This window comes from Callorhinus ursinus, unplaced genomic scaffold, assembly GCF_003265705.2.
Source record: "Callorhinus ursinus isolate GAN/ISIS: 27379988/994484 unplaced genomic scaffold, GSC_fseal_2.0 scaffold10, whole genome shotgun sequence".
Lineage (NCBI taxonomy): Eukaryota > Metazoa > Chordata > Mammalia > Carnivora > Otariidae > Callorhinus > Callorhinus ursinus.
The window spans coordinates 80,100,915-80,125,978 of NW_027397072.1; the positions used below are offsets into that span (position 1 = coordinate 80,100,915).

At 40.1% G+C, this 25,064-nt stretch overlaps 1 protein-coding gene across 16 annotated transcripts in view; it reads left to right on the forward strand.

The window, feature by feature from the left end:
* The first annotated feature begins 7,335 nt into the window (after positions 1 to 7,335).
* The window catches only part of NMS (neuromedin S), a 31,143-nt gene continuing 13,414 nt past the window's right edge, over positions 7,336 to 25,064 (forward strand). For 15 of the 16 annotated variants that reach the window (XR_012379596.1, XR_012379598.1, XR_012379599.1 and 12 more), the window contains exons 1-3: positions 7,336 to 7,471; positions 8,729 to 8,783; positions 24,457 to 24,554. The gene's annotated coding sequence lies outside the window, so the exon portion shown is untranslated. The remainder of the gene's footprint in view (positions 7,472 to 8,728; positions 8,784 to 24,456; positions 24,555 to 25,064) is intronic. The other variant, XM_073896886.1, reaches the window with a different exon arrangement.

Consider the following 25,064-nt stretch of genomic DNA (forward strand, 5'->3'; position numbering starts at 1 on the left):
ATCAGAAGATTTAATACAGTTAAGATGGCAATACTCTCCAAGTTGACCTACAGATTCATTGCAATCCTCATCAAAATTCCAGCTGGCTTCTTTGCAAAAATTGCCAGTGTGACCCTAAAATTCTCATGGGAATTCAAGAAATTCAGAGTAGCCAAAACAATCTTGAAAAATAAAATCAAAGTCAGAGGAATCACTTCGCAATATTAAAACTTACTACAAAGCTACAGTAATCAAGAGAGTGTGGTACCAGCTTAAGAAGAGACATAAAGATCAATGGAGTAGAATTGAGAGTCCAGAAATAAACCCTCACATTTATGGTCAATAGATTTATGACAAAGTTGCTAAGAAAATTAACACAGAATTTTCTTTTCTACCAATGGTGTCAGGATGACTGGATATCCATATGGAAAAGAATGGATTTAAACACCTCCATCATAACATATTCAGAAATTAACTCAAAATGGACCATAGACCTAACTGCAAGAGCTAAAACTAAAAAACAAGCAGAAAAATAGGCATAAATCTTTGTAACTGTGAGTTAGACGATGATTTCTTAGGTATGACACCAAGAGCCCAAGGTCAAAAAAAGAATAGCTAAGTTGCATTTCATTGAAAGTGAAAAGTGTTGTGCTTTAAAGAACACTGTCAAAAAAGTGAAAAGACAATCCATAGAATGGGAAAAATTTTTGCAAATCATGTATCTGATTAGAGACTAGTATTTAGAATATATACAGAACTTCTACAATTCCATAACAAAAAGACAAAAAACTCAATAAAAATGGGCAAAGGATCTGAATAGATATCACTCCAAGAAGATATGCAAATGGCCAATAAGCACATGAAAAGGTTCTCCATATCACTAATCAGTAGGGAAATGAAAATCAAAGTCATAAGGAGACACCACTTTATACCAACTAGAATGGCTAAAATCAAAAAAGATGAAAACAAAGAGTTGTGGAGAAATGCAACACTCATACATTGCTGGTAAGAATATAAAATGGTGTTGTTGTTTCAGAAAACTTGGCAGTTCCTCAAGTGTTAGACAGGCTTACCATATAATCTACCAATTTCATTCCGAGGTGTATACCTGAGAGAAATGAAGACTTAAGTGTCCACAAAAACTTACATGTAAATGTTCACATCACTATTTATAATAGCCTAAGAGTGGAAACAAATGTCCATCAAATGATGAATGAATAAACAAAATGTGGTATATCCATACAGTGGAATATGACTTAGGAAAAAAAAAAAGGAATGACATGGATGAACATTGAAAACATTATGCTAATTGAAAGAAGTCAGATACAAAGGACCACATACCCTATGACTCTATATGAAATGTCCAAAATAAGCAAGTCTATAGTGACAGAAAGTAAAATAGTAAAATAGTGGTTGCCTGGAGGCTGGAGTAGAGGTCAGGAATTGGGAGTGACTATTAATAGATACAGGTGATGAAAATATTCTGAAATTAGATTGTGGTGATTGCTGCACAACTCTGTGAACATACTAAAAGCCATTGAAGTTTAAATGGGTGAGTTTTGGGGTATGTGAATTATATCTCAATAAAAGTGTTAATTAAAAATGTGGATGTGTAGTGATTTAGAAAAATACCCTCACATATATTGTGGTTCACTTCATTGTATGTATCTGTTGAACAGAATGGTAGGTAGAAAAATGCTCCACTAATACTTAGGAGATGTGATTTCCAATCTGACTTTCGTGTAAAGTCTGGTAAATCACTTTACTTCTGAGCCCCAATTTTCTAATAGGAAATCAATATGTTACTTTGAATGACTTCTCTGTTCCCCTCCAGCTCTAATAGCCATTTATTCTATGGAAGCTAGATCTGAATATGTGCAGAGTTGTTGTGGGGGATGTACATTTACATCTGGGTTTAAGTCCTATAATGAAAATAGCAAAGTGTGGAAGGAAAAATTTCAGAAACATTCATCTAAGAAGAAAATAATATGGAGAAATAAGGAGAAGAAAAAAACAAGTAAGTAAATTTTTTGTGTATGTGGCATACGGTTACATAATTATCCGTTCAGCTGGTTGAAAATATAATTACTATTTTCTTTTCAATCATGGCAAGATGGGACCTACTTTTACGTCTCTTACTTATGATAAGAAAACTGCCAGTTAAAATAAAGTTACTATTATCTTTTTTCATACAGGCAATGAGTCTCAGAAGGCAACATGGTTAAGTAATGTAGTGCTAGGGTGGCCCTTTGAAAAATTGGCCCTCACTTCTGATATTGAGTTCACAAAGCATGGAAAATGTATTCTTCTCAGATAAGATGTGTTAATAACAAAGCGTGAATAGACTGTAAGTATCAAGTGATGATACTTATGACTAAAGATCGTTTTAGGATTGTTATCACAAAAACTCTACACCACGTGGAAAGTTGGAAATTCACCACACGTATGCTTTATTTTCATTACCATCCAAATCTTCCATTAGTAAGAAGTTAGAGAGGTGTGTTGATTGATTCTTCAGACCAGGAGAGTACTACTTGGTTCCCATCTACAATTGATTCTCAAGTCTGGCTGATCATCAGGGAAATGTGTAAAGATAATGCAGATTCGTGGCTCTGTTCCCTAGAGATTCTTTCTCAATAGGTCCAGGTAAAGCCTGGAGACCCTAATTTTAAAAGCTCCTCAGATGACTATGATTTTTTTCCTGTTAATCTGTGTCAAGTCAACTTGATTCTTAGTCCAGGTAGAAGGGTCTTGAAGGGCAGAGGAAATTCTTCCTCCTCAACGACAGTAAGAATTGTTTCATAAAACTTTTATTTCATATACATATACACTCACACATCTATGCCCATATAAATACGTATCAAATGTATTTCCTATTGTTTTGGTCAAAACGGTTTAAAAGCCACTCGTCTAGAACATTATTACTAGAAGCATTAATATGCATTACTTATGGATTCAATTTTTAAACATATATAAGCCTATTCAGAATTTTTATTTTCTTTTATGTAAGTTGGGTTGGTTATCTTTTGGTTGGTTTAGTTTTGTGGGGGGAATTTTCCATTTCATCTAAGTTTTCAAATTTATTTGCTTGAAGTTATCCATAGTATCTTATCTTGTTTTAATATCTGTGGAATCTACATTAATGTCTCCCTTTTCATTCCTGATACTGGTCATTTGTGTTTTCTTTCTTTTTTTTCTTGCCCAGTTTTGCTAATGTTTATAATTTATTATTAATTTCTAAAAATGTATTGATTTAGTGCTATTGATTTCCTCTGTTGCATGTCTGCTTTCTATTTTATTGATTTCTGCTTTTATCTTTTTTATCTTTTTATTTATTTGCTGTTCTTTTTAAGATAGAAGCTTAGATCATTTATTTTCAACCTTTCTCTTTTCTAATATTTACATTTAAAGCTGTAAATATCCCTCTAAGTACAACTTTGGTTACATTCTAAAAGTTTGTAGGTATTCCCAGTCATAATGAGACAGAGAAACTGAAGGGCTCCTGCTTTTTCCTCCTTTTCCTGCTTCTATTCTTGCTGGGACCTGCACCCCCACTTTACACATGCCTCATCATGCAAATAGTGTATGTTCTCTTTGTAAGGGACAAGGAGTTAATGATTTCTATAGAATAGATAACATCTAAGGAGGGCCAGGTGAGAATGGACAAAGCCATCATATGTGTATTCTAGACTATTGAATGTGTATTCAATGCCAAGGCTCCCTGTCTCCAAAGAGTAACACCCGGGCCCCTGTTTTTGTTCTAACCAGCTCCTGGATGCCTGAGAGGACACCTAAACCAGTCTATAGTCCTCAATAAAAAGTCCCAGACCCCAAACAAAGATCAGACTCATGCTCCTTTCCTTTCCAAATCTCCTGGATGCTCCATCTGTATCTGCTCTCTTTATGTGTTCAATAAACTCTACTTTCACTTCCTGCCTGCTTGTGTTTGATTTCCACCCTCTGTGAAGCCAAGGACCCTCTTGGCTGGTCCTGCAGGATCCCCTCTGACCTGGCCTGCTGGCATCAATAACTCAATGCTTGTTCTGTTTGATTTGTTCTATTTAATTTCTTTCATCTTGGGGAGTATGGCAGCATAATTTTGTGACCATCAGAACAATATTCACACAATTTCCCAAATCATGTTTTACTGAAAATATATCTAACAAAACATGTTTGGCATTGAATCTTAGGAAATGGCTTTGATCGGGAGAGTGTGGGGTGACCCAATCGTGTGGAGGCCAGTAGCATGGGCAGTGAAAGAATTCACCCAAAGCAGAACAAAGGATATAGGAGTTTATTGAATACACTGTAAGGGAGCAGGGGGCAGGACAGCAAAGAAGAGACTCTCCCAGGAAGCAGTGGTGGAGGGGCTGTATTATGGGATGGAGTGAGGAGTTATGGGAACCTATGGAATTTTACGTTTTTGGTAACTATGCCCAGTTGTAAGTAACCCATTGGTCAGCTAGGACCTGTGGCTATTTTGAGGTGGGTCACCTAATGAACCTGTTTGCATTCAGCTTAGTGGTCACTGGGGACCCTATTAGGTTTCCACTGCTCAAGCCTGCTGCCTAAAAGTAGCCTCTACAAAGAGCACATTTTGATTCTTCCCTGCTTCTATAAAATCTATGAGAAATAGCATCTCAAAACTTTTTTAAAAATATGAACTATTAAGTGTTGCTTCTTCTTAACCTCTTAGGGCAAATAAGGACATGACAATGATCCTCTTTTGTCTGAATTAATAAAACCCAATGTATTTAAACTTCCCAGAAAATGGAAATGCTAAATATTATAGTCAGGGCAAAACATTATTAAGATAACCCATTGGAATTACATACTTTTTGATATAAAAGCTTACTCTCATGGTAACAATTTCTGAAGTCCAGTTACATCTGTAAGAACAGCTTCTTTTTTTTTAAGATTTATTTATTTGAGCGAGGGAGTGTGCACGCATGAGTAGGGGGAGGGGCAGAGGGAGAGAGAATCCTTAAGCAGACTCCCTGCTGAGCGCAGGGCCTGCCATGGGGCTGAATCCTAGGACCCTGAGATTATGATCTGAGCCAAAATCAAGAGTCAGATACTTAACCAATTGAGCCACCCAAGCACCCCTGTCAGAACAGTTTTATTATGCAAAACAATCTGTTTATCCAGAGGTGGGAGACAAATAAGATGCTTTCTTCTTTTCTTCCTGCAATGTCTCTCACCCACCGCTAGAAGGACCTGCATTCTCAAGGCTAAACACTGGAATTACATTAGTACTGAGAGAAAAAAAGGCAAGCCCTGGAGACTCAAAATTTAAAATATGAAAAGAGGGCAGAATAGAATTATTAGCAAATGGAATGTGGAGCTGGTTTGTTTTGCCTCTATAATTCTAAGTCATTATTTCACATATGGAACGTCCCGTAAAGCATAATTTTACCTCTAATAAGGATACTGGAGGATAGTCAGAAAAAAGGCTGGCAGGGGCAAGGGGCGCCCTGTCCTAAGAGGAAACTACCTTTTTTTTTTTTTTTAAGATTTTATTTATTTATTTGAGAGAGAATGAGAGAGAGAGCATGAGAAGGGGGAGGGTCAGAGAGAGAAGCAGGCTTCCTGCGGAGCGGGGAAGCCCGATGCGGGACCCGATCCCGGGACTCCAGGATCATGGCCCGAGCCGGGGCAGACGCTTAACCATCTGAGCCACCCAGGCGCCCCGAGGAAAGTACCTTTAAAAGGAAAAAGACCCCATCCTATTAGCCTGCACCGCCCTGAAAGGAGCCCTCCACCCTTTCCCACGTGAACAACTACCTCATAGGTAAATGAGCGCGTGGACAAAAATCTGATTGGGTGACAGCCGATGGAGGGTTAATCAGATTAAAACAGGCCATCAGCAATCTCATAAAAACCCTAGACTTAGAAACTCTAACCCATTCGAGTCCCCTCCCTCTTCTGGAGCCTTCTATCACTCAATAAACTTTGCATTGCTTCCTACCACTCTTCGTCTGGTCTACCTCTTCATTCTTCAAAGCGGCGTGACCAAGAACCGCGGGCACCAAAGGAAATACTGAAACAACAGACATTACTTGACTCAAGGAACCAGTGGGATAAAAACTGGCCCAGTTAACTGAAGTACAAAGTCTTTAGGAAGGAGCAGGACATGGTTTTGGTTGTTGGAAGTCAGAAAATTTGCTTCAGAAGATAACATTTTGCAGTCCCTTGATTCAGCAATTCCATAGCTAGGGATTTGGTCTAAGGAAATAACTATTTATGTGTGTGAAGATTTAGCTATAAGGATGTCCATGATAATGTTGCTTAGAATTCTATAAGAACTGCAAAAAGTCTAGGTATTCTCAATTAGGTAAGAGAAGTTCATTATATTGGAATATGATAAAGCCAAAAATGATGCTTCTGATGAACATTTCATGATATATAAAACATTCATACTATATTTTAAAGAGAAAAATATATATGATGTAATTTATTTTTTATTATTTTAAATATATGGTATATTATATACTCTAGGCATTGATAAAATACCAGAAGGGATAAATACCCAATGTTGACAGTGGTTATCTCTTAGACTGGGGACTATAGGGGATTATATTTTCTTTTGGCTTCTCTGCAGCTTAAAATAACTTCTAAAAAAAAGTCCATGCTTTATGTTTGTGATATTGAAAAACAGAAGCTATTGCTTTATAAATTGTTTTAGAGCAATTGAAAAATAAATGAATATGGACCCTTGCTGTGAGAATTTCCAGATATCTGACATTGAGTGACATTTAAAAAAGTGTTTAATTCCTTCTTTTTTTTTCTTTTAGAGAGAGAGAGCATACACGAATGGGTGGGGGGTGGGGCAGAGGAGCAGAGAGGGAATCCCAAGCGGACTCTGCACTGAGCACAGAGCCTGATGCAGGGCTCAATCTCATGACCTTGAGATCATGACCTGAGCTGAAACTGAGAGTCGACCCTTAACTGACTGAGCACCTAGGCACCCCAAGCATTCAATTCTTTTTGAATTACCTCATCTGTAGGCCTAGATAGGAAGGTATTTGACAGAATGTTAACCATGATTATGGTTATGAAAGGTGGAAAAATCTGGGTATTTCCATCAGAATTCAATCAGAGCGGCACACCAGGAGGAGCAATAGAGAATATGGGATTTATTATAGGAATTTGGCCTTACACAATTGTGGGAACTATTTAAACAGCTTATATACAGAGGTTGCCTCTGTATCCGGAGCTGGGCCTCATGTTAGTAGGGAAGGCCACCAGGAAAGAAAGGGCATGAAATGAGAGAGAGCAGGGACAAACTGGAACCTGCAAGAATGAACTAAAACCCGTATCAGCCTCTCACTGCCTTCATTCCTCTGACTTCAGTGATGACCTGAAGAAGATACTTGTGCCTGTTGTCACAAAGCTGATGGGCATCTGGCAGGAGGTAGAAGGCCTGGAAGCCTGAGGAGGAATGCAGCTAGAGCTGGAAGAGTTGTGGGTCTGGCTGCTGCCTCACACCAAGGTGGGGCCCGATCCACAGTCTCAGTCATGGTCTGCAACCACACTGGACTCTCTACAAACCGGGTAGAGACACACAGTTGACCCTTGAACAACATGAGTTTGAACCGCATGGATCCACCTACATGTGGATTCTTTTACAGTACAGAACTGTAAATGTATTTTCTCTTCCTTATGAGTTTCTTAATAACATTTTCTTTTGTCTAGCTTCCTTTATTGTAAGAATACAGTATGTAATATACATAACATACAAAATATGTGTTAAACAATGGTTTATGTTATCAGTAATGCTTCTGGTCAACAGTAGGCTATTAGTAGTTAAGTTTTGGGGGAGTCAAAAGTTATATGCAGATTTTTGACCACATGGGATGTAGGAGGGAGTATTAGTGCCCCTGATCCCTGTGTTGTTCAAGGGTCAACTGGTATACCCAAATGGAGTAGACGTATACTTCTGCGTATAAATAGGCATGGCTTCTGCTTCACTTCAAGCCCACACAAGACTGTCCTGTGCCACATAGGAAAGGGAAGTCTAGCCACATAGCTGAACTAAGTTGATATAGTACAAGCTACCGTGGCCTCTATTTGCTACTAACCCACTGGAGGACCATGAACAAGTTAGCTGTCCTGTGTGGCTCTCCAAACCTCTCCAAGATAATAATGATAATAATAATAAAACAGCACTAGCCCCTTTTTGCTTTGTGTGTGTGTATGTGTATATATATATGTATATACATATATATATAGATATATATAGGGGGAGAAAGACTAAACTTATAAAATTATTGGGTGAATGTTAGGATTAATTTTGTATCATCATTAAGTTGTTTTATGTTCACTGTTCTCTGACATAGACCTTCCTATGGATGTACTGCTTACTGTTAAGCCAACTATTAAAACACATAAAATATTAAGATTCAGTAGACAGAAGCACATGTATGTAAGCTGAGAATAGCTCATAAGGGTATGTCAATATTCCTGACAAGCAAATGAATACCTTGAGGTTTTCTCTTTCCAGTGGGAAAGAAGGATAATATGTCTCTTAACTGTGTACTAAAACAATAACTCACAACTCTCTCCTCCACTGACTGCAAATATATAGCAACCAGACTGTCTTTTATAGTAATGCTGCCCACTGAGCCTAAATACTACCTGTTGTCATGTATTGAGTCACTACTATGTGTCATGCCCTGCCCCTTTAATACATAATATTTAATTTTCTCACTAACTCTGCAAGATAAGTATTCACATTTCTATTTTACAGATGAGAAAATGGAGCCTCAGAAAAGTTAAGTGATTTCCCCAAGGCCACAAAACTCGTAAGTTGTATAGCTAGAATCTGGACAGTTCTGTCTGGGGCCCAAACCTCGGCTTTATCTTCAGGACTCAAGTGTGGTCCACACACCAGCAGCACCAGCATCCAAGAGCTGTTGGAAATGTGGAATCTTAGGTCCTACCCAGACCTACTGGATCAAAATCTACAATTCAACAAGATCAGCAAGTAATCTGCATGCGCCTTAAAGTTTGAGAAGCACTGTTACACAGACATTGCTATTCTCCACAAAATGGTGTTGGGAGATCAAATACTCTTATACTCAGTATTGAAACTCGTCATTTGCTAGGCTTGATAGGAAGGTGGCTTTGTTGATTTTCAGTGATTAACCTAAGCTTCCAGAACAGCATCTCTTTCCCCTGGGTGCTCTGAGTAGCATACCTATAACACAAATTTATGTTGAGTTTACATGATTGAAGATTCCACAGACATAAGCAACGCAGTGATTGAATTTCCTTTTAGAGAGCTGTCTGTGATCTTTTTCTTACCTATTAATATGACGGATTATCGAAGAACTTGCAAATGGAACAGGTCACTGTGGAAAAGAATTGGTCAAAGAAGATAAAGCCTCACTCAAGAAATTATTTAACCCACCATCCCTCCAATCCCAAACTCCTGAGGGTGTTTGCATTTTAAAAGAGGAGCTGGGAAATCAAATGAATTTATAACAGGTTGATTATTTGCTGCAGCATATATTTTTTGAGAAGATGGATACATAGTCTTTGTGTCCTTAGCTTGCCTCCATTAGCTCCAGGCTCCACATTTTATCTGCCATTAGAGCAATAGGATCAGCGACTGGCACCTCTCTTCTCAAAGTTTAAGAGTAGCCTAAGAGTAGAAGGTCCGTTTAGTTTGCTACTGTGGAATAGTTACCAAAGGAAGTTATTTTCATATATAACCAGCCTAGGTCATGCCAACTTTAACACAAGGAGCACATTGCTAACTCATATCTGTACAGTCCTCCGGGCTCTGGCTCCACCCCATCTTTCCAGCCTCACTTCCTTGGCTCGGCATTTCCTTGTCATTTTCCTTTTCATCCTGGCTGCACCAGCCCACATGAACCCTCTACGCTGTCCTAATTCCAAGGCTTGCTTCTGATTCTCTTTCCGTCTGAAATGTCCTCTCCCACATTTCCTCTTGCCCCACACCTACTCATTCTTCATGTCAAATGTCAGCCATGACACAACATCTTTCTTGGCACAGGTTGGCTAGAAACTCTAAACCCCAAAGGGTTTATTTTCTCTCTAGTGGAACCCTTACCACTTTCTATCTTTACGTAGAAAATCTTTATTTGAGACTTTCCCTGCCCTGGTGGACTGTGAAGACCCTGAAAGAAGGATCCTTGTCCTAGTATCTGAGCATTCCCCACAGATGCCTCATACAATACCTGCCACAACAGTCCTCAGTAAACAGTTCCTTTCTTCCTTCCTAGCTGATGATGTTAAACACCTTTCATGTGCTTGATTGGCATCTGTATACTTCTTCATTGAAATGACTCTTCAAATCTTTTGCCCATTTTCTAACTGAATTTTTTTATTGTTGAGTTTTGCGTGTCCTATATATATGTTAGATCTTTTGTTATAGTCTCACAGATCCCTGAGGCTCTGCTCATTTCTTTTTCAGCCTGTTTTCTTTCTGTTGTTCTGATTGAGTAATTTCTATTGTTATATTTTTCAGTTCACTGATTCTTTCCTTTTTCCCCTCCATCCATTGAGTTTTCAATTTTGGTTATCACATTTTTCAGTTCTAAAATTTCTATTTGCCTCCTGTATATATCTTCTATTTCTCTTTTGAGACTTTCTATTTCTTACTTGAGATTCTGTTTTTTTTTCATTTGTTTTAAGTGTGTTAACTATTATTAATTCATAACATATATATTAATTTGTATTTGGATATAAATTCCCATCTGTTCTGTTATAAATATGTTCTCTCTGACATGGCTTATCTTTAAACTTAACTTACAAGTTTATAAATCTCCTGACCAGGAGATCATGACCTGAGTCAAAACCACAAGTCAGATGCTCAACTGACTGAGCCAGCCAGGCACCTCATCCGCAGTCATTATAAAGAAATCATCTTTCTCTCAAATAACAAAATGTTAAGACATACTTTCTTCCAGCTGTTTTAAAATTTTGAATTTCACATTTAGATATTTAACCTCCCTAGAGTTTATTTTGTTATGGTGTCAGGAAGTATACATCTAATTTGTTTCCATGTAGAAAGCTGAGTGAGGCCAGACCACAAGTGCTGGTATAGGACTGGTGAGAGTGGTGACCTCACTTAGCTTGGGTTACTTTCTCTCTTGTTTACTACTGAGCCAGTCAACAACCAGGACAAAGGAACACAGGAGGTTAAGGGCATGCTTTCGAGGAAACAGCTCTCCAAAATCTCCTTTGTCGGTGTGGAAGTGCGTCTGAATATTTGGGGGTCTCAGCAGCCTGTGGGGAGAGAAAAGTGCCAGAGGCTGCAGAATCAAGGCAGCCTGCCTTTTACATAAGCGTGGAGGTTGAGAAGGCTTTGGTGGGGCGTGTCACATCAACACTTAAGGATGACCCTGTGATCTCATACAGATACTGGTACAACGCACACCTTCTATTCCTTATCTAACTGGGCCTCCTTGAGCTTTCCATGCCATGAGACCACACCCAGCTTCATTTATTGACCAGTCCTTCCCCATGACTGGTAACATTTCCCACACCAAATACCCCTAAAAGCTAATGTCTCTCCATGAATACAATAGCTATATAATAGCTAATATACTAATATAATGCAATAGCTAATGTTTATGTAAAACAGACAACTTCAAATGTTGGCCATCTTGATTGTGGTTTGTGGATTCTAAATGTTCAAAGTCCAAATGCTTCAGAGCTGGAGTGAAAGAAAACTAAATCCTCATTTTCCTTTTGATGACACATTCCAGTTTTTAAAGATTCATGACACCATCCAGAGCCTTTTTATACAGATGCCTAATGGTATGACATGGGCTCAGGACTTGGATTTGTGCCTTCTGATAAATACGGTGGTGTCAGATATTATAGCTGGGTAATTATAATTGCAGTAATTCTGTAGCCTTCCCACAGTAGGGAACTAAGTCAGTCCATGAATTGGTTAGCAAACTCTCCCCATAGAAAATTATTAACATGAGAAGTGGAGGAATAAATGTGTGGTTATAGTGCAGTTTAATTTCCTGTGAACCGACTGCCTCCTTGGTAGAGGTCAATATGTGCCTCAATGCCTTCTGGGAAGCATGCTGCTATGGTGTCATGATGGATAATAAAAACACAGAATCCTGAGGAAGAACATCACTACACGGTATTAAAATATGGCTCTGGGATAAAAAAAAATGAGCTTGTGACATCTGACTAATAGGGAGATGGAGCATAGTGAGAATTATTCATAGTGGGTCATAAAATGGAAAGGCCAGGATGCCCACCGAGCGGAGCAGCCAGCAATACTCAGGTGTTTGCATACTGCTTCTCTCAATGACAAATTGTAGTCATCAAAGGCTTCTTGAAACTTTCCATTCACCAGGGCTGCTTAGGCAAGTGCACAAATGATATTTTTACATGTACCGATGGCTGTGCACAGATCATATGGACGCCAGCAGCTGTGGCAGGGCCGGGCTGTGGCACCGATCACCCAAGACAGTCCATGTGGCTCCCAGGGAGTCCTCTCTATGACTCATTTATTTGGGGCATAAGGTTTATCTTCGTAAGTGTTTCTCAGGGACCAATATACAAATACCTTTGCATGTCCTGAGCATCTCTAAGGTGATGGAGAGAGGAGAGTCCAGGATCATGCTGGCTAGAGACAATGCAGAAAGAGCCCAAAATGGGCTGAGAATGAGCTCTTGAGCAAACGAGAAAATACCTAGTTCTGCTGAACTGAGATTCTCAACCTAGAGTCTGAACCCGCAGGCAGGAGTTCTCAAACTCAAACTCAGAATCCCCAGGGAAGTTTTTTACAAAGCAGATTCCTATGCCCCACACCCAGGGATTCAGATTCAGAGAGTCTGGAATGGGATCTAGAAATCTGTGCATCCCAGGTGCTTCTGAAATATGTGGTCTGAAGACTATATTCTACTGCTCGTGGGTGGTTGGTTGTGGGGGTTCATGAAAAAGGACTATGGAAAAGAATCATGTACCCAGACCCCCCAAAATGCTATGCAACTTGGGCATCTAGATATGCCTGTGCATTTTTCAGACATGAAAATCCATACCTTTCCTCACATATTTGGAAGGATTCCTGTCCCCTCAGAAGTTACAAACCATGATAGCATACAGTGTCCACAAAGCTAACGATTGGATCTCTATTTCCACAGAAGGTATTTAACTTCTCTCTACCTCCAGCCTCAGATAACTCCCCCAAACCCATCCAGCATCTCACAGAATTATGAACATACTTGGCCCTCAGAGGGTTCTGGTCAGAGAGAATGGCCGGGTCCCTGTGATTCTGTTGTCACTATTGGGAAAGTGACTCAAAGGGGCATCCTACGGAGAGGGATAAGCAGCTTGTCTCTGCAAACAAAGATAGTTCAGTTCTGTGCACCAGACCGCCTTGCTAATGGCTTCTAAAGATAGCCAGAGGAGCATGGAGCTCCCCCAGGAGCTGGTTCTCCTCAGTCAGGGCCTGGGAAAAGACCCTCAGAGTCAAAGGTCTGATTAGAAAGAGGTCTTTCCAGTCCTCTGGCTTCAGTTCCAGAACCCCCTCCACAGCTCCGTGAGCTTCCAGAACCTTCCTCTCCTGTCCCTCAGGCTATGTAAAACTGCAAAGAACAGCCCACAATTACACAGGGGCTCCCCATTGACCATGCTAACCTTAACTCTGCCCTTAGACTTTTTTTTTCATTTACCACATGACTTCTCAAGCATTTATTACTGTTAATTTACATGAATTATTCTTTCGAACTCTGTTTAAACAAGATAAAAGAATCAAAGTTAGTTTTATTATTATTATTATTGTTATTTTCTTACCTTTGCACAAATGAGAGATGAGAGGAGTGTCCATAACCCTCTTCTGACTTAGGAGACTCACAAATATGTATGCCTTTCAGAAAAACATGTCTCAAATGGAACATTACCAGAACCACACGTTTTTAAACAAGACCAATGAGGATCATCACCTTCCTGGAAGCTAGTTACATCTATCTACAAGCCATAGCAACAACCTCTGAAATTCAGATGTTTTATTACTCCTGAGTTAGAAATAACATTGACAAGTGTAAAGACGTCAAAGAATATGTCTCCGCGTTTTCATTTTGTTTGTTTCAGCTAGAAGATATATTTTCTTCTTAACTAGCTGAGATTTCTCTCACCCGCAATTAGAAGGGTCTGTTATTTCAGGACTTAAGATTTCCTTTACTTAGCACTGTGAGAAATAATGCAGACCTGCTTTATTAATATATTTAAAAACTTAAAATACAGGGGCACCTGGGTGGCTCAGTCGGTTAAGCGTCTGCCTTCGGCTCAGGTCATGATCTCAGGGTCCTGGGATGGGGTCCCCCATCAGGCTCTCGGCTCAGCAGGAAGTCTGCTTCTCCCTCTGCCCCTCCCCCGGCTCATGCTCGCTCTCGCGCGCTCTCTCTCTCAAATAAATAAATAAAATCTTAAAAAAAACCCTTAAAATATAGGGCAGGAAAAAGTAGAATGAGAATTCAACAAACTGGATATGAAGCATGTGAGTTTTAGCAGCTAGCTTACCCTTTCCGGCTCCCTGCTTCTTCCCGCCAGCCTCCAACTAGGTAACGTAGCCTCTTCTTTACATAGAAAGGAGAAGATCCCCGTCATGTGACCTGCTCAAATTCTTTCCTACCACCTCCAGATCTGAGTGCGTCTTTACCTCCCTCCCTCCTGTTTCAGGGGTAGAAGACGCATTCTTCCTCTTGGCTTGTCATTATATCCCTCTCGATTACTCCATGACTTTGGTTCCTCAGTTTCCTTTCTCTTCCCTGTCTCCCCCACTTCCTCTCCTTTGCCTATCTACACGTTCACATCTCCCTCACCCTGCATTTATTATAAAGCCTCTCTCGTTCCCAAGCCTTTCACCTTCTGTCCTTCCTGAAGGAATGGAGGAACATAAGGAAAAATGGTGTTCACAGAGCCCAGGTTCCTTGGCCACTAAGACTAATGGGGTCTCTATTAGAACTGCTGTTTCAATTATCACCTCTGCTTCTCCCCAGGAAGCCAGGAGCATGCACTCTCATTACACCACAGGACTTGGGGAGTGTGAAGTCATGTGTAAGTGTTGCTGTTTGTGGAGTGCTCGTGGAGCCCAGGAGAGCTGCCTCTGCTGGACGTACCCCCCAAAGCGGGGAAAAACAACAACAACAATATTTGCAAATGACGTATCAGATAAAGGGCTGGTATCTGCCTCCTCTGCACACCCTCAACCAGGCCCCTACCAAAGCTGCTCACCAGTGACAACCTTGCCGCTAAACCCACTCCTCTCCTGCAGGGCGCTTTCCCTGACAATTTGCTCCTGGCTTCCTCTGCTCAAGCCTTGATATTCACCAGGGTGTCCTATTTCACTCTCTGCATTCTCCCAAAGCGATCTCATCTTCTCTAGTGATGTCAGCCACCACACATGTGTTCCTGATGATTAAATCTACAGACGTGACTTCAGTTTCCTTCTTAAGCACGAGCCACTCATCTCCAGCTACATCCTGGACACCTCCATTTGCGTCCTCCACAGGCACATGTCCCACACATCAACCCGCTGCTTTCTCCCCGTTCCCAGTCTTGTGAAGACGGTCACTCTCTGCTCTTGCATCATGGGCCAGACCCTTGGAGGCCTCTCTGGCTCCTTCCTTTCCTTTCGCCTCCAGATACTCATCCCCAATTCTTGCCAGTTCTCCGGTTAAAATGTCTGAGTCCTCCCCCGCCTTTCTGTTCCTGCTGACAGTACCTTGGGTCTGGTCCTCACTATTTTTCACTTGCAGATGCTCCCTGGTAGATTTCCATGTAAGCCTTCTCACATAACCGTCTCTCTGTAGCCACAGCTGGGTTAGATCCCAACACCCTCTGCTTTTAATCCTTGATGACTTCCTGATACCTACACAATACATCCGACTCCTGAAATGGCATATCAGGCTCTCCAGTACAGCATTCCATGTCTCTAACCAGTGTGATTCTCTCCTTCTCGCTTCCCTTCCCCATCAGAAGGGAGGCCAAGTTCTAATATCAGAGGTACCCAACTGGTGTAGGCACTCCATTTGCAGATGGGGAGAGTAAGCTTATAAAAATGACACCATTCATTTCCTACTCTCTCTACAAGTCTGCAACTTGACAGCCTGCTTCTATTTCACCCTTCCTTCTGTTTCCCTTAATATCTTTGTCATTGTTGTAAGATCCTCCCTAAAGATGCCACAACTATCTCTCCTCCCACTCCAGCCATCAATCATGCTTCGGTCCCAGCCTCTGGAAACACCAAACTTCACTTTTGTCTGATATTTTCCCACCTGTGTACCTTTCATATGGCTACTGCCTCTCTTCTGCCCGCTCTGCTTGGCAAACTCACTTGGTCTCTAAACCCCCTGTCGAAGCCAGCTCCACTGTAGAGTCTTCCCTGCCTCCCCTGTAATGGATACCCTTCTGTGCTCTCGTAGGGAATTATAGGTGTGTTTCCCTTTCCTGCTACACCACGAACTCCTTGAGCTCAGAGATTCTTTCTTTTCTTTTCTTTTTTTTTTTTAGATTTTATTTATTTATTTGACAGAGAGAGAGACAGCGAGAGAGGGAACACAAGCAGGGGGAGTGGGAGAGGGAGAAGCAGTCTTCCCACTGAGCAGGGAGCCCGATGTGGGGCTCGACCCCAGGACCCTGGGATCATGACCTGAACCAAAGGCAGATGCTCAACGACTGAGCCATCCGGGTGCCCCAGAGATTCTTTCTTACTCATCTTCCTATCCCTGGTGACTGGCATATAGTTGGAGCTCAGTAAATGTATGAAGAAATGAATGAATAAGTGAGTTAGTGAGTGAGTGAATGACTATCATTGTTTCGGGTGCCAGGGACAGACAAAGCAGTGGAATTAACTAATAAATGGTGAGGTTGAGAGGAGTAGGCACTGTTTCAGGTTGCTCCACGTTCCAAGCAAGAGTCATCTCTTCTTTCCCACTCTGGTAGTCCCCCCTTCTCCTACAGCTCCTGAAATCAGGCTAGATGGTCCCGTGTACCTGCCCACAGCAAATTAACTCATCCCACCCACCCTCTCCAGTCACCTGTCCAGACGGCACAGGCTTGGAGGACCACTAGAGCCAGTGCCTATGTCACGGTCAGATCCACTGTTCTGATCTCCTGAGGCTGCCCTGGGGCTTGTGGGCTGATTGTTTCTTGTGTTCAGTTATTTTAATTGGCCCCCATGAAACCCCTCCTTCTTATTCAAATCTGTCCTTATGTAGAACTCCACTCAACATAAGCCATTATCTTTTTTATTGATTGCCATTCTTATTTACTCTTTCTTGCTTGCTAAATTACTGATTCTCATCTCTACTCTTCCATTATTTAGTCTCTATTTCCAAACACTAGCAATTTACTCTTCTCTGTTAAATGTTTCCCATCCAGGGCGCCTGGGTGGCTCAGTCGTTGGGCATCTGCCTTAGGCTCCGGTCATGATCCCGGGGTCCTGGAATCGAGCCCCGCATCGGGCTCCCTGCTCAGCAGGAAGCCTGCTTCTCCCTCTCCCACTCCCCCTGCTTGTGTTCCCTCTCTCTCTGTCAAATAAATAAATAAAATCTTTTAAAAAAAATGTTTCCCATCCAATACCTCTGAACCTTCCCCTATGTGTTTGCTAGAGATTCTTTCTTGCTTCCCTCCTGTGCCTACACTTCAAAGAGAGCCTTTATATTCTCATTTCATCCTAGTCTCTGCCTGCTGAGACATGAGTCTTGATTTTTCATCCTTTCATAACCCTGAGAGCTTTCCTCTCAATAAGTTATTCATTCATTCATTCATTCATCTAATACATATTGAATGTTCAGTCACTAAATTTTTGTGTTGAATCAGCATCCAACTAGAAAAAAAAGAAATCATTCTAGGTATTGTAAACAGAGGAATTTAATTTAGAGAATTGGTTACAAAAATGTTGGAAAGAGTAGAATGGCTAAAGTTAAAAACATTAACCATATCAACTGTTGACAAGGATATAGAGCAATTGGAATTCTCATGTGCTGGTGGGAATGTAAAATAATACTATGGAAAATTACTTTGCTCGCTCTTTCTTTCCTTTTTTATTTTTACTTTGCTGTTTCTTTTTTTAAAATTTTTTTTATTGTTATGTTAATCACTACGTCACATCATTAGTGTTTGATGTAGTGTTCCATGATTCATTGTTTGTGCATAACACCCAGTGCTCCGTGCAGAATGTGCCCTCTTTAATACCCATCACCAGGCTAACCCATCCCTCCACCCTCCTCCCCTCTAGAACCCTCAGTTTGTTTTTCAGAGTCCATCGTCTCTCATGGTTCGTCTCCCCCTCCGACTTACTCCCCTTCATTCTTCCCCTCCTGCTATCTTCTTTTTCTTTTTTCTTAACATATGTTGCATTATTTGTCTCAGAAGTACAGATCTGTGATTCAACAGTCTTGCACAATTCACAGCACTCGCCATAGCACATACCCTACCCAATGTCTATCACCCGGCCACCCCATCCCTCCCACCCCCCACCACTCCAGCAACACTCAGTTTGTTTCCTGAGATTAAGAATTCCTCATATCAGGGAGGTCATATGATACATGTCTTTCTCTGATTGACTTATTTCACTCAGCATAACACCCTCCAGTTCCATCCACGTCGTTGCAAATGGCAAGATCTCATTCCTTTTGATGGCTGCATAATATTCCATTGTGTATATATACCACTTCTTCTTTATCCATTCATCTGTCGATGGACATCTTGGCTCTTTCCACAGTTTGGCTATTGTGGACATTGCTGCTATAAACATTGGGGTGCACGTACCCCTTCGAATCCCTACATTTGTATCTTTGTGGTAAATACCCAGTAGTGCAATTGCTGGATCGTACCTCTATTTTCAACTGTTTGAGGAACCTCCATACTGTTTTCCAGAGTGGTTGCACCAGCTTGCATTCCCACCAACAGTGTAGGAGGGTTCCCCTTTCTCCACATCCCTGCCAACATCTGTCGTTTCCTGACTTGTTAATTTTAGCCATTCTGACGGGTGTGAGGTGGTATCTCATTGAGGTTTTGATTTGGATTTCCCTGATGCTGAGCAATGTGGAGCACTTTTTCATGTGTCTGTTGGTCATTTGGTATCTTCTTTGGAAAAATGTCTGTTCATGTCTTCTGCCCATTTCTCGATTGGATTATTTGTTCTTTGGGTGTTGAGTTTGATAAGTTCTTTATAGATTTTGGATGCCAGCCCTTTATCTGATATGTCATTTGCAAATATTTTCTCCCATTCTGTCAGTTGTCTTTTGGTTTTGTTACTTTGCTGTTTCTTAAAAAGTGAGACTTACTACTACCCTATAATCCAGTCATTTCACACTTAGGTGTTTCCCTAAGAGAACTGAAATCAGATATTCATCCACAGACTTTTACACAAATGATCATAGCTGCTTTATTTGTAATAGCTCAAAACTGAAAACAAAAGTCCATCAAAAGGTGAATGAAGGCGTGCCTGGGTGGCTCAGTCCGTTGAGTGTCCATTGATTTCTGCTCAGGTGATGATCTCAGGGTCATGAGATCGAGTCCCATGGGGAGCTCCATGCTGGGTATGGAGCCTGCTTAAGATTTTCTCTCTCCCTCTCCCTCTCCCTCTGCCCCCACCCCTGCAGGTACATGCTCTCTCTCTATCTATTAAAAAAAAAATTGGCGAATGAAAACACAAACTGTGATACATATATACAACTGAATACTATCAGCAACAAAAAAGGAATGAATGATTAAAATATGCAATGTGGGTCAGTTTAATTATGCTGATTAAAAGAATTTAAATAAAAAAAGAAGTACATACTCTATGAATCCATTCATATAAAATTCTAGAAAACACAAGCTATGATGACAGCAGATCTGTGGGGGGGGAAGAAGAGGGAGAGATTACAAAGGAGCATGAGAAACTTTGGGGGCATGAGAAATAACATGTGTTATTTTTATTGTGATGATGGTATCACAGCATATATTTATATTAAAGTTTATCAGATTATATAGTTTAAATACATGTGATATATCTCAACAAAACTGTATATAAATAATCTCAAAAGGAGACTGGAATTGAAAAGTGGTGACATTACCCAGAGATTAGCAACTGCAGAGAGCCCCCAACTACCCCTAGCATTGGAGGAACATAAGGAAAAATGGTGTTCACAGAGCCCATGTTCCTTGGCCACTAAGACTAATGGGGTCTCTATTAGAACTGCTGTTTCAATTATCACCTCCGCTTCTCCCCAGGAAGCCAGGAGCACACACTCTCATTACACCACAGGACTTGGGGAGTGTGAAGTCATGTGTAAATGTTGCTGTTTGTGGAGTGCTCGTGGAGCCCAGGAGAGCTGCCTCTGCTGGACGTACCACCCAAAGCGGGGACAAACAACAACAACAAAAAAATGGCTCTCACTTCCATCTTCCAAACTCCTTCCATCCTCTTCTCTCATTGACAGAAACTACTGGGAAGCCAGTTGGGAAGAGAGTTTATTTTGTAGGTTTCTAGCTCTTCATGATCAGAGGGGAATAATAAGGAAAGGCATTTATGGAGCTGAAGGCCAATGGACAAGTAACTGGCCCAACTGTCTGATATACTACTCTGGGCAAAGGAAAATATACACTAAGTAAAGCCACAGTTCTTACTTTCATGGATATCGTCTATTAGCATATCCTGGTTCTCCTGAGATTACACAGCTCTCCCATCCTCTGCCTCCACTAAGTAGCCCACCATAAGAGCAGATGTAAAGGCCAAGAGAAAAGCACAGGATACAGGCTCAGAAGCTGGGAGGATAAGAGAGGGTATATTCAGGTGAGGGGGCGACAGTGATAGCAGATGTGGGAAGCTGGCCTTTTCTGTCACCAAACAGCTTTTTGGGGATTTAACAGCCTGCCTCTCCAATAAACCTGTCACTACTTTCTGTGAAACCCTGCTAGGGATAGAAGCCCTCAAACATTAATCTGCATACCTGCATCTTCACTTGCTGTAGACTCAGAGCATTCTTGAAGGACTTTGGGATGCCACTGAAAAACTCAGAAAGTTGTGCTTTGAATACAGAAACTTATAATCAATTTTGAAATTACATTTTTTAAATGTCTTATAGATTAAAGTCCAGTTCCTTAAAAGTCTGTTGAGTTTTTTTGTAATAACCACTTACAAAGCGGGAGCTAATTTGATGTGGGAAGGAGGAGGAATTTTTAGTGTAATTATCAGCATTCAGTTCTGTTTCAAATGGTATGGGAGCTCCACATGGTGAGTTCATGTATTTAAAAAAAAAAGATATCTAATTAAATTGGCTTGGCACTGACAAATCCACTGGTCACAACCTTTTCAATAATGCCTAACAAAGGAAACACTTTGGAAAAATAAATGTAATGGAATAAAGAAGTTGCTCTTTCATACATGTAAGTTCAGATGTTTAAATATGAACCCATATACTCATAATCGTGTTTGGAGTTTATTACATTTTTAAAATTAAGTTTTACTTATCCAGGTAATTCATAGGTAGCCAATGTGATAATTCAAAAGTCCAGATAATATAAAAGATTTTTATGACCCCCTCACAATCCTGTTTCTCTAGAACCACCGTTATTTGTGTATCTGTGTGACATCCTAACCTTTTTTCTTTGTGTTACCTACGTATGCACTCGTGGATTGCATTGGCTATTTTGAAAAAACTTGTACAGAAATGGATATCCATAGATAGCAAAATTGGCTGTATACTTTTCAGCTACTTTCATTGAGAGATGGAGGTTTTTTTCCCACCCCTTGACTCCAGGTAGCCTTGTGACTTGCTTTGACCAATATAATGCAGAAGTGATGTTGTGTCAGTTCCAAACTAGAGGCCTCCTAGCTTCTAGTCTCACTGCCTTGGAACTCTGAAACCAGCATGGGAACAAACCTAGACCAGCCATCTGGAGACCGGAAGACCACATGGAAAGTGGTCCCACCCCAGTCTATTTACCAGATGAATGTAAATGTCTAAGCCAGCCTACCTGAGACTAGCTGAGCCCCGCCTAAACCATAAGAATTACCCAGTTGAGTCCAGCCTGAATTACTGACCTGCATAATTTTGAGCTAAATAAATGGTTGTTTTAAACAACTAAGTGTGGGGACTGGTTGTATTATGAGCAAAAGCAAACTGATACTAGACCATATAGTATGTAGTTCTATAACTTTTCTTTACTATGTTACAAAGCATTTGACTTGTCAATGCATAAAGATCCATCTTATTCTTTTTAAGAGTTACATGAGGGGCGCCTGGGTGGCTCAGTCATTAAGCGTCTGCCTTCGGCTCAGGTCATGATCCCGGGGTCCTCAGATCGAGTCCCCGCAGCAGGCTCCCTGCTCGGCAGAAGACTGCCTCTCCCTCTCCCACTCCCCCTGCTTGTGTTCCCTCTCTCGCTGTGTCTCTCTCTGTCAAATAAATAAAATCTTAAAAAAAAAAAAAGAGTTAAATGAATTTCCATATTATGGATATTCTACAGTTTAATATTTTCTCTATGCCAGACATTTAGGTTGTGCCTACCTGCCTCTGTCCTTCTCTCCATCTCCTGTATTATAAGTGTCTCTATAGTTTCTGTATACTTCCCCTACTCTGTCTTTTCTCTGCTAATATGGGTTATCTTTTTCATAGACATTTTTAAAAATATAATAAAATGTATCAATCTTTCCCTTAGTGGCTTTCCTATTCTAAATTTTGCTCAAGAGCAATTTTCCAACCATATATATACTCTATTTCTTTCTAATACAGAATTTTATGTAAGTGCCTATGTGTATGTGTGGGTGTGTTAGATTTAACTCATCAATCCTCTGAAATTTATTTGAATTTATGGTGTGAAATAGTGAATATTTTTGTCAACTGGATAGCCAAATGTTCTAAACACCATTTAGAGTAGTTCAATCATTTGCAGCGATTTGAAATACCATCTCCACTCTGCGTTTAGATTATCTGCTTCAAGACTCTAATCTGTTCCATTGATCTATTTATTTGCTTGTTACCAGATCAGTGACAAAATGACCACTGCAATATAACAATAACTACTGCTTTATAGTACGTTTTGACACTGGCAAAGTATCTTTTCTTTTTTTCAAAAATGTCTTGAATATTCTTCAATATTTTCTCTTTCAAAGTAATCTGAGTCAGTTTTAAAAATCCATGAAAAAGTCATTTTGGAATTTTAATAAGGCTTACATTAACATTGTAGATTAATTTGCCATCAGTTGAACTTTTAACAACCTTGAATTTTGTTGTCAATGATCATGATATGCCTTTTCACTTATTTCCTATGTCCTTTGGTAAAATTTTATAGTTTTCTTTTTTAATATATTACATGCTTATTCTTTGGTTTAGTTCTCAGAATTACATGGTTTTTTAAGCTATTTACATTTTCTAACACATTTTAAAATTCATTTTTGCTCATGTTTGAGAAAATTTTCCCTGAAAATAGTTTTCTTTAAATTTGACCATTTTGGTAAACTCATTCATCCTAAGAATTTGTCACTTGATTCCTTTGGATTTTCTGGGTAGATAATCATACAATTTAAAATGATGAGAGTTCCTAACTTTTATTTTACTTTTCGTTTCATTATTTTACTTTTTTTTTTCCTGGTCCTGAATTGGCTAAAACCCTCTGTGTGTTCGTATTAGTCAGCTCAGGCTGTCATAACTGAAGAGTAGAGTCTGGGTGACTTAAACAACAAAAATTTATTTTTTCACAGTTTAGAGTCTGGAAGTCCCAGATGAAGGTGCCAGCAAGATGGTTTCTGAGGAGACCTCACTCCTCAGCTTACAGACAGTGCCTTCTCGCTGTGTCCTCTCCAGCCCTTTCTTTGTGTGCGCTCATAGAGGGAGCTCTGGGGTCTCTTTTCCTCTTCTTGGAAAGACACCAATCCTCACAGATTGGGGCCCCATCCTTATGCTTCATTTAACCTTCACTATCTCCTTAAAGGCCAAATCTCCAAACACAGTCACACTGGGGATCAGGGCTTCAACATATTCCATTTCTGGGATATCAATATAATCCCATTTCTGAATTAGCATTAAAAATAATATTTTTAGGGGTGACTGGCCGGCTCAGTGGGTGGTGAGGCATGTGACTCTTGATCTTGGGGTTGTGAGTTTGAGCTCCATGTTGGATGTAGAGATTATTTAGAAATAAAATCTTTTTAAAAAAAAGTCTTAAAAAATAATACTTCTATTTTCTATTCTGAATATCTGAGAAATAATGTGTGCAAAATGTGCAAAAGAAACAAAACCAAATTGATACAGAGTTATCACATAGGTTTATTTGAAAAATGTATGTTTGTGCGTGGAGCACCTAGTTCATGGTGGAGACAGAACAAATGTTTAAAAAATATTTATTGACTGACAGTAGAACTGCCACAAACCTTTGCTATTATGTGTGTGTTGTGTCTAAAATATCCATAAGTAATTGTGTTTAATACTGTATAGATAGGTGGTTTATGTTCAAAAAACAATCATTCATTTTTTCCTATTCATTTAGTAAAGACTTGGAGTTGGACAGTGGGTGCATTTCAACACAAAGACATCATCTATTCCTGGTGTTTGAAGACCTTAGGTTATTCTCCTTGAACTAAAGTGGTAAATACTGTAATAAATAGAAATCTCTATTTCTTGCTATCTCAAGGAAGTCAACAAAATATTATGGTGATCCAGTAATCTATAATTCCCAGTCCCTTATGAATTAGAATTTTTTTGGCAAAATATCACATTTTAAGTAATAAATAGTCTATTCTGAGCAACTCCCACCCAAAATTATTTTTAAAACTTTCATTCATTGAAAAAAAAAGACATAAGATGACTTAGGTAAAGGATTAACATGTTTTAAGCACGTTGTAAACTTTTATTTTTTTTTATAGATTTTATTTATTTATTTGACAGAGACAAAGCGAGAGAAGGGAACACAAGCAGGGGGAGTGGGAGAGGGAGAAGCAGGCTTCCCGCTTAGCAGGGAGCCCGATGCAGGGCTCAATCCCAGGACCCTGGGATCATGACCTGAGCCGAAGGCCAACACCTAACGACTGAGACACACAGGCGCCCCTAAGCACATTGTAAACTTTCAACAATTGTTAGTTACCTCCTAATCCTTAA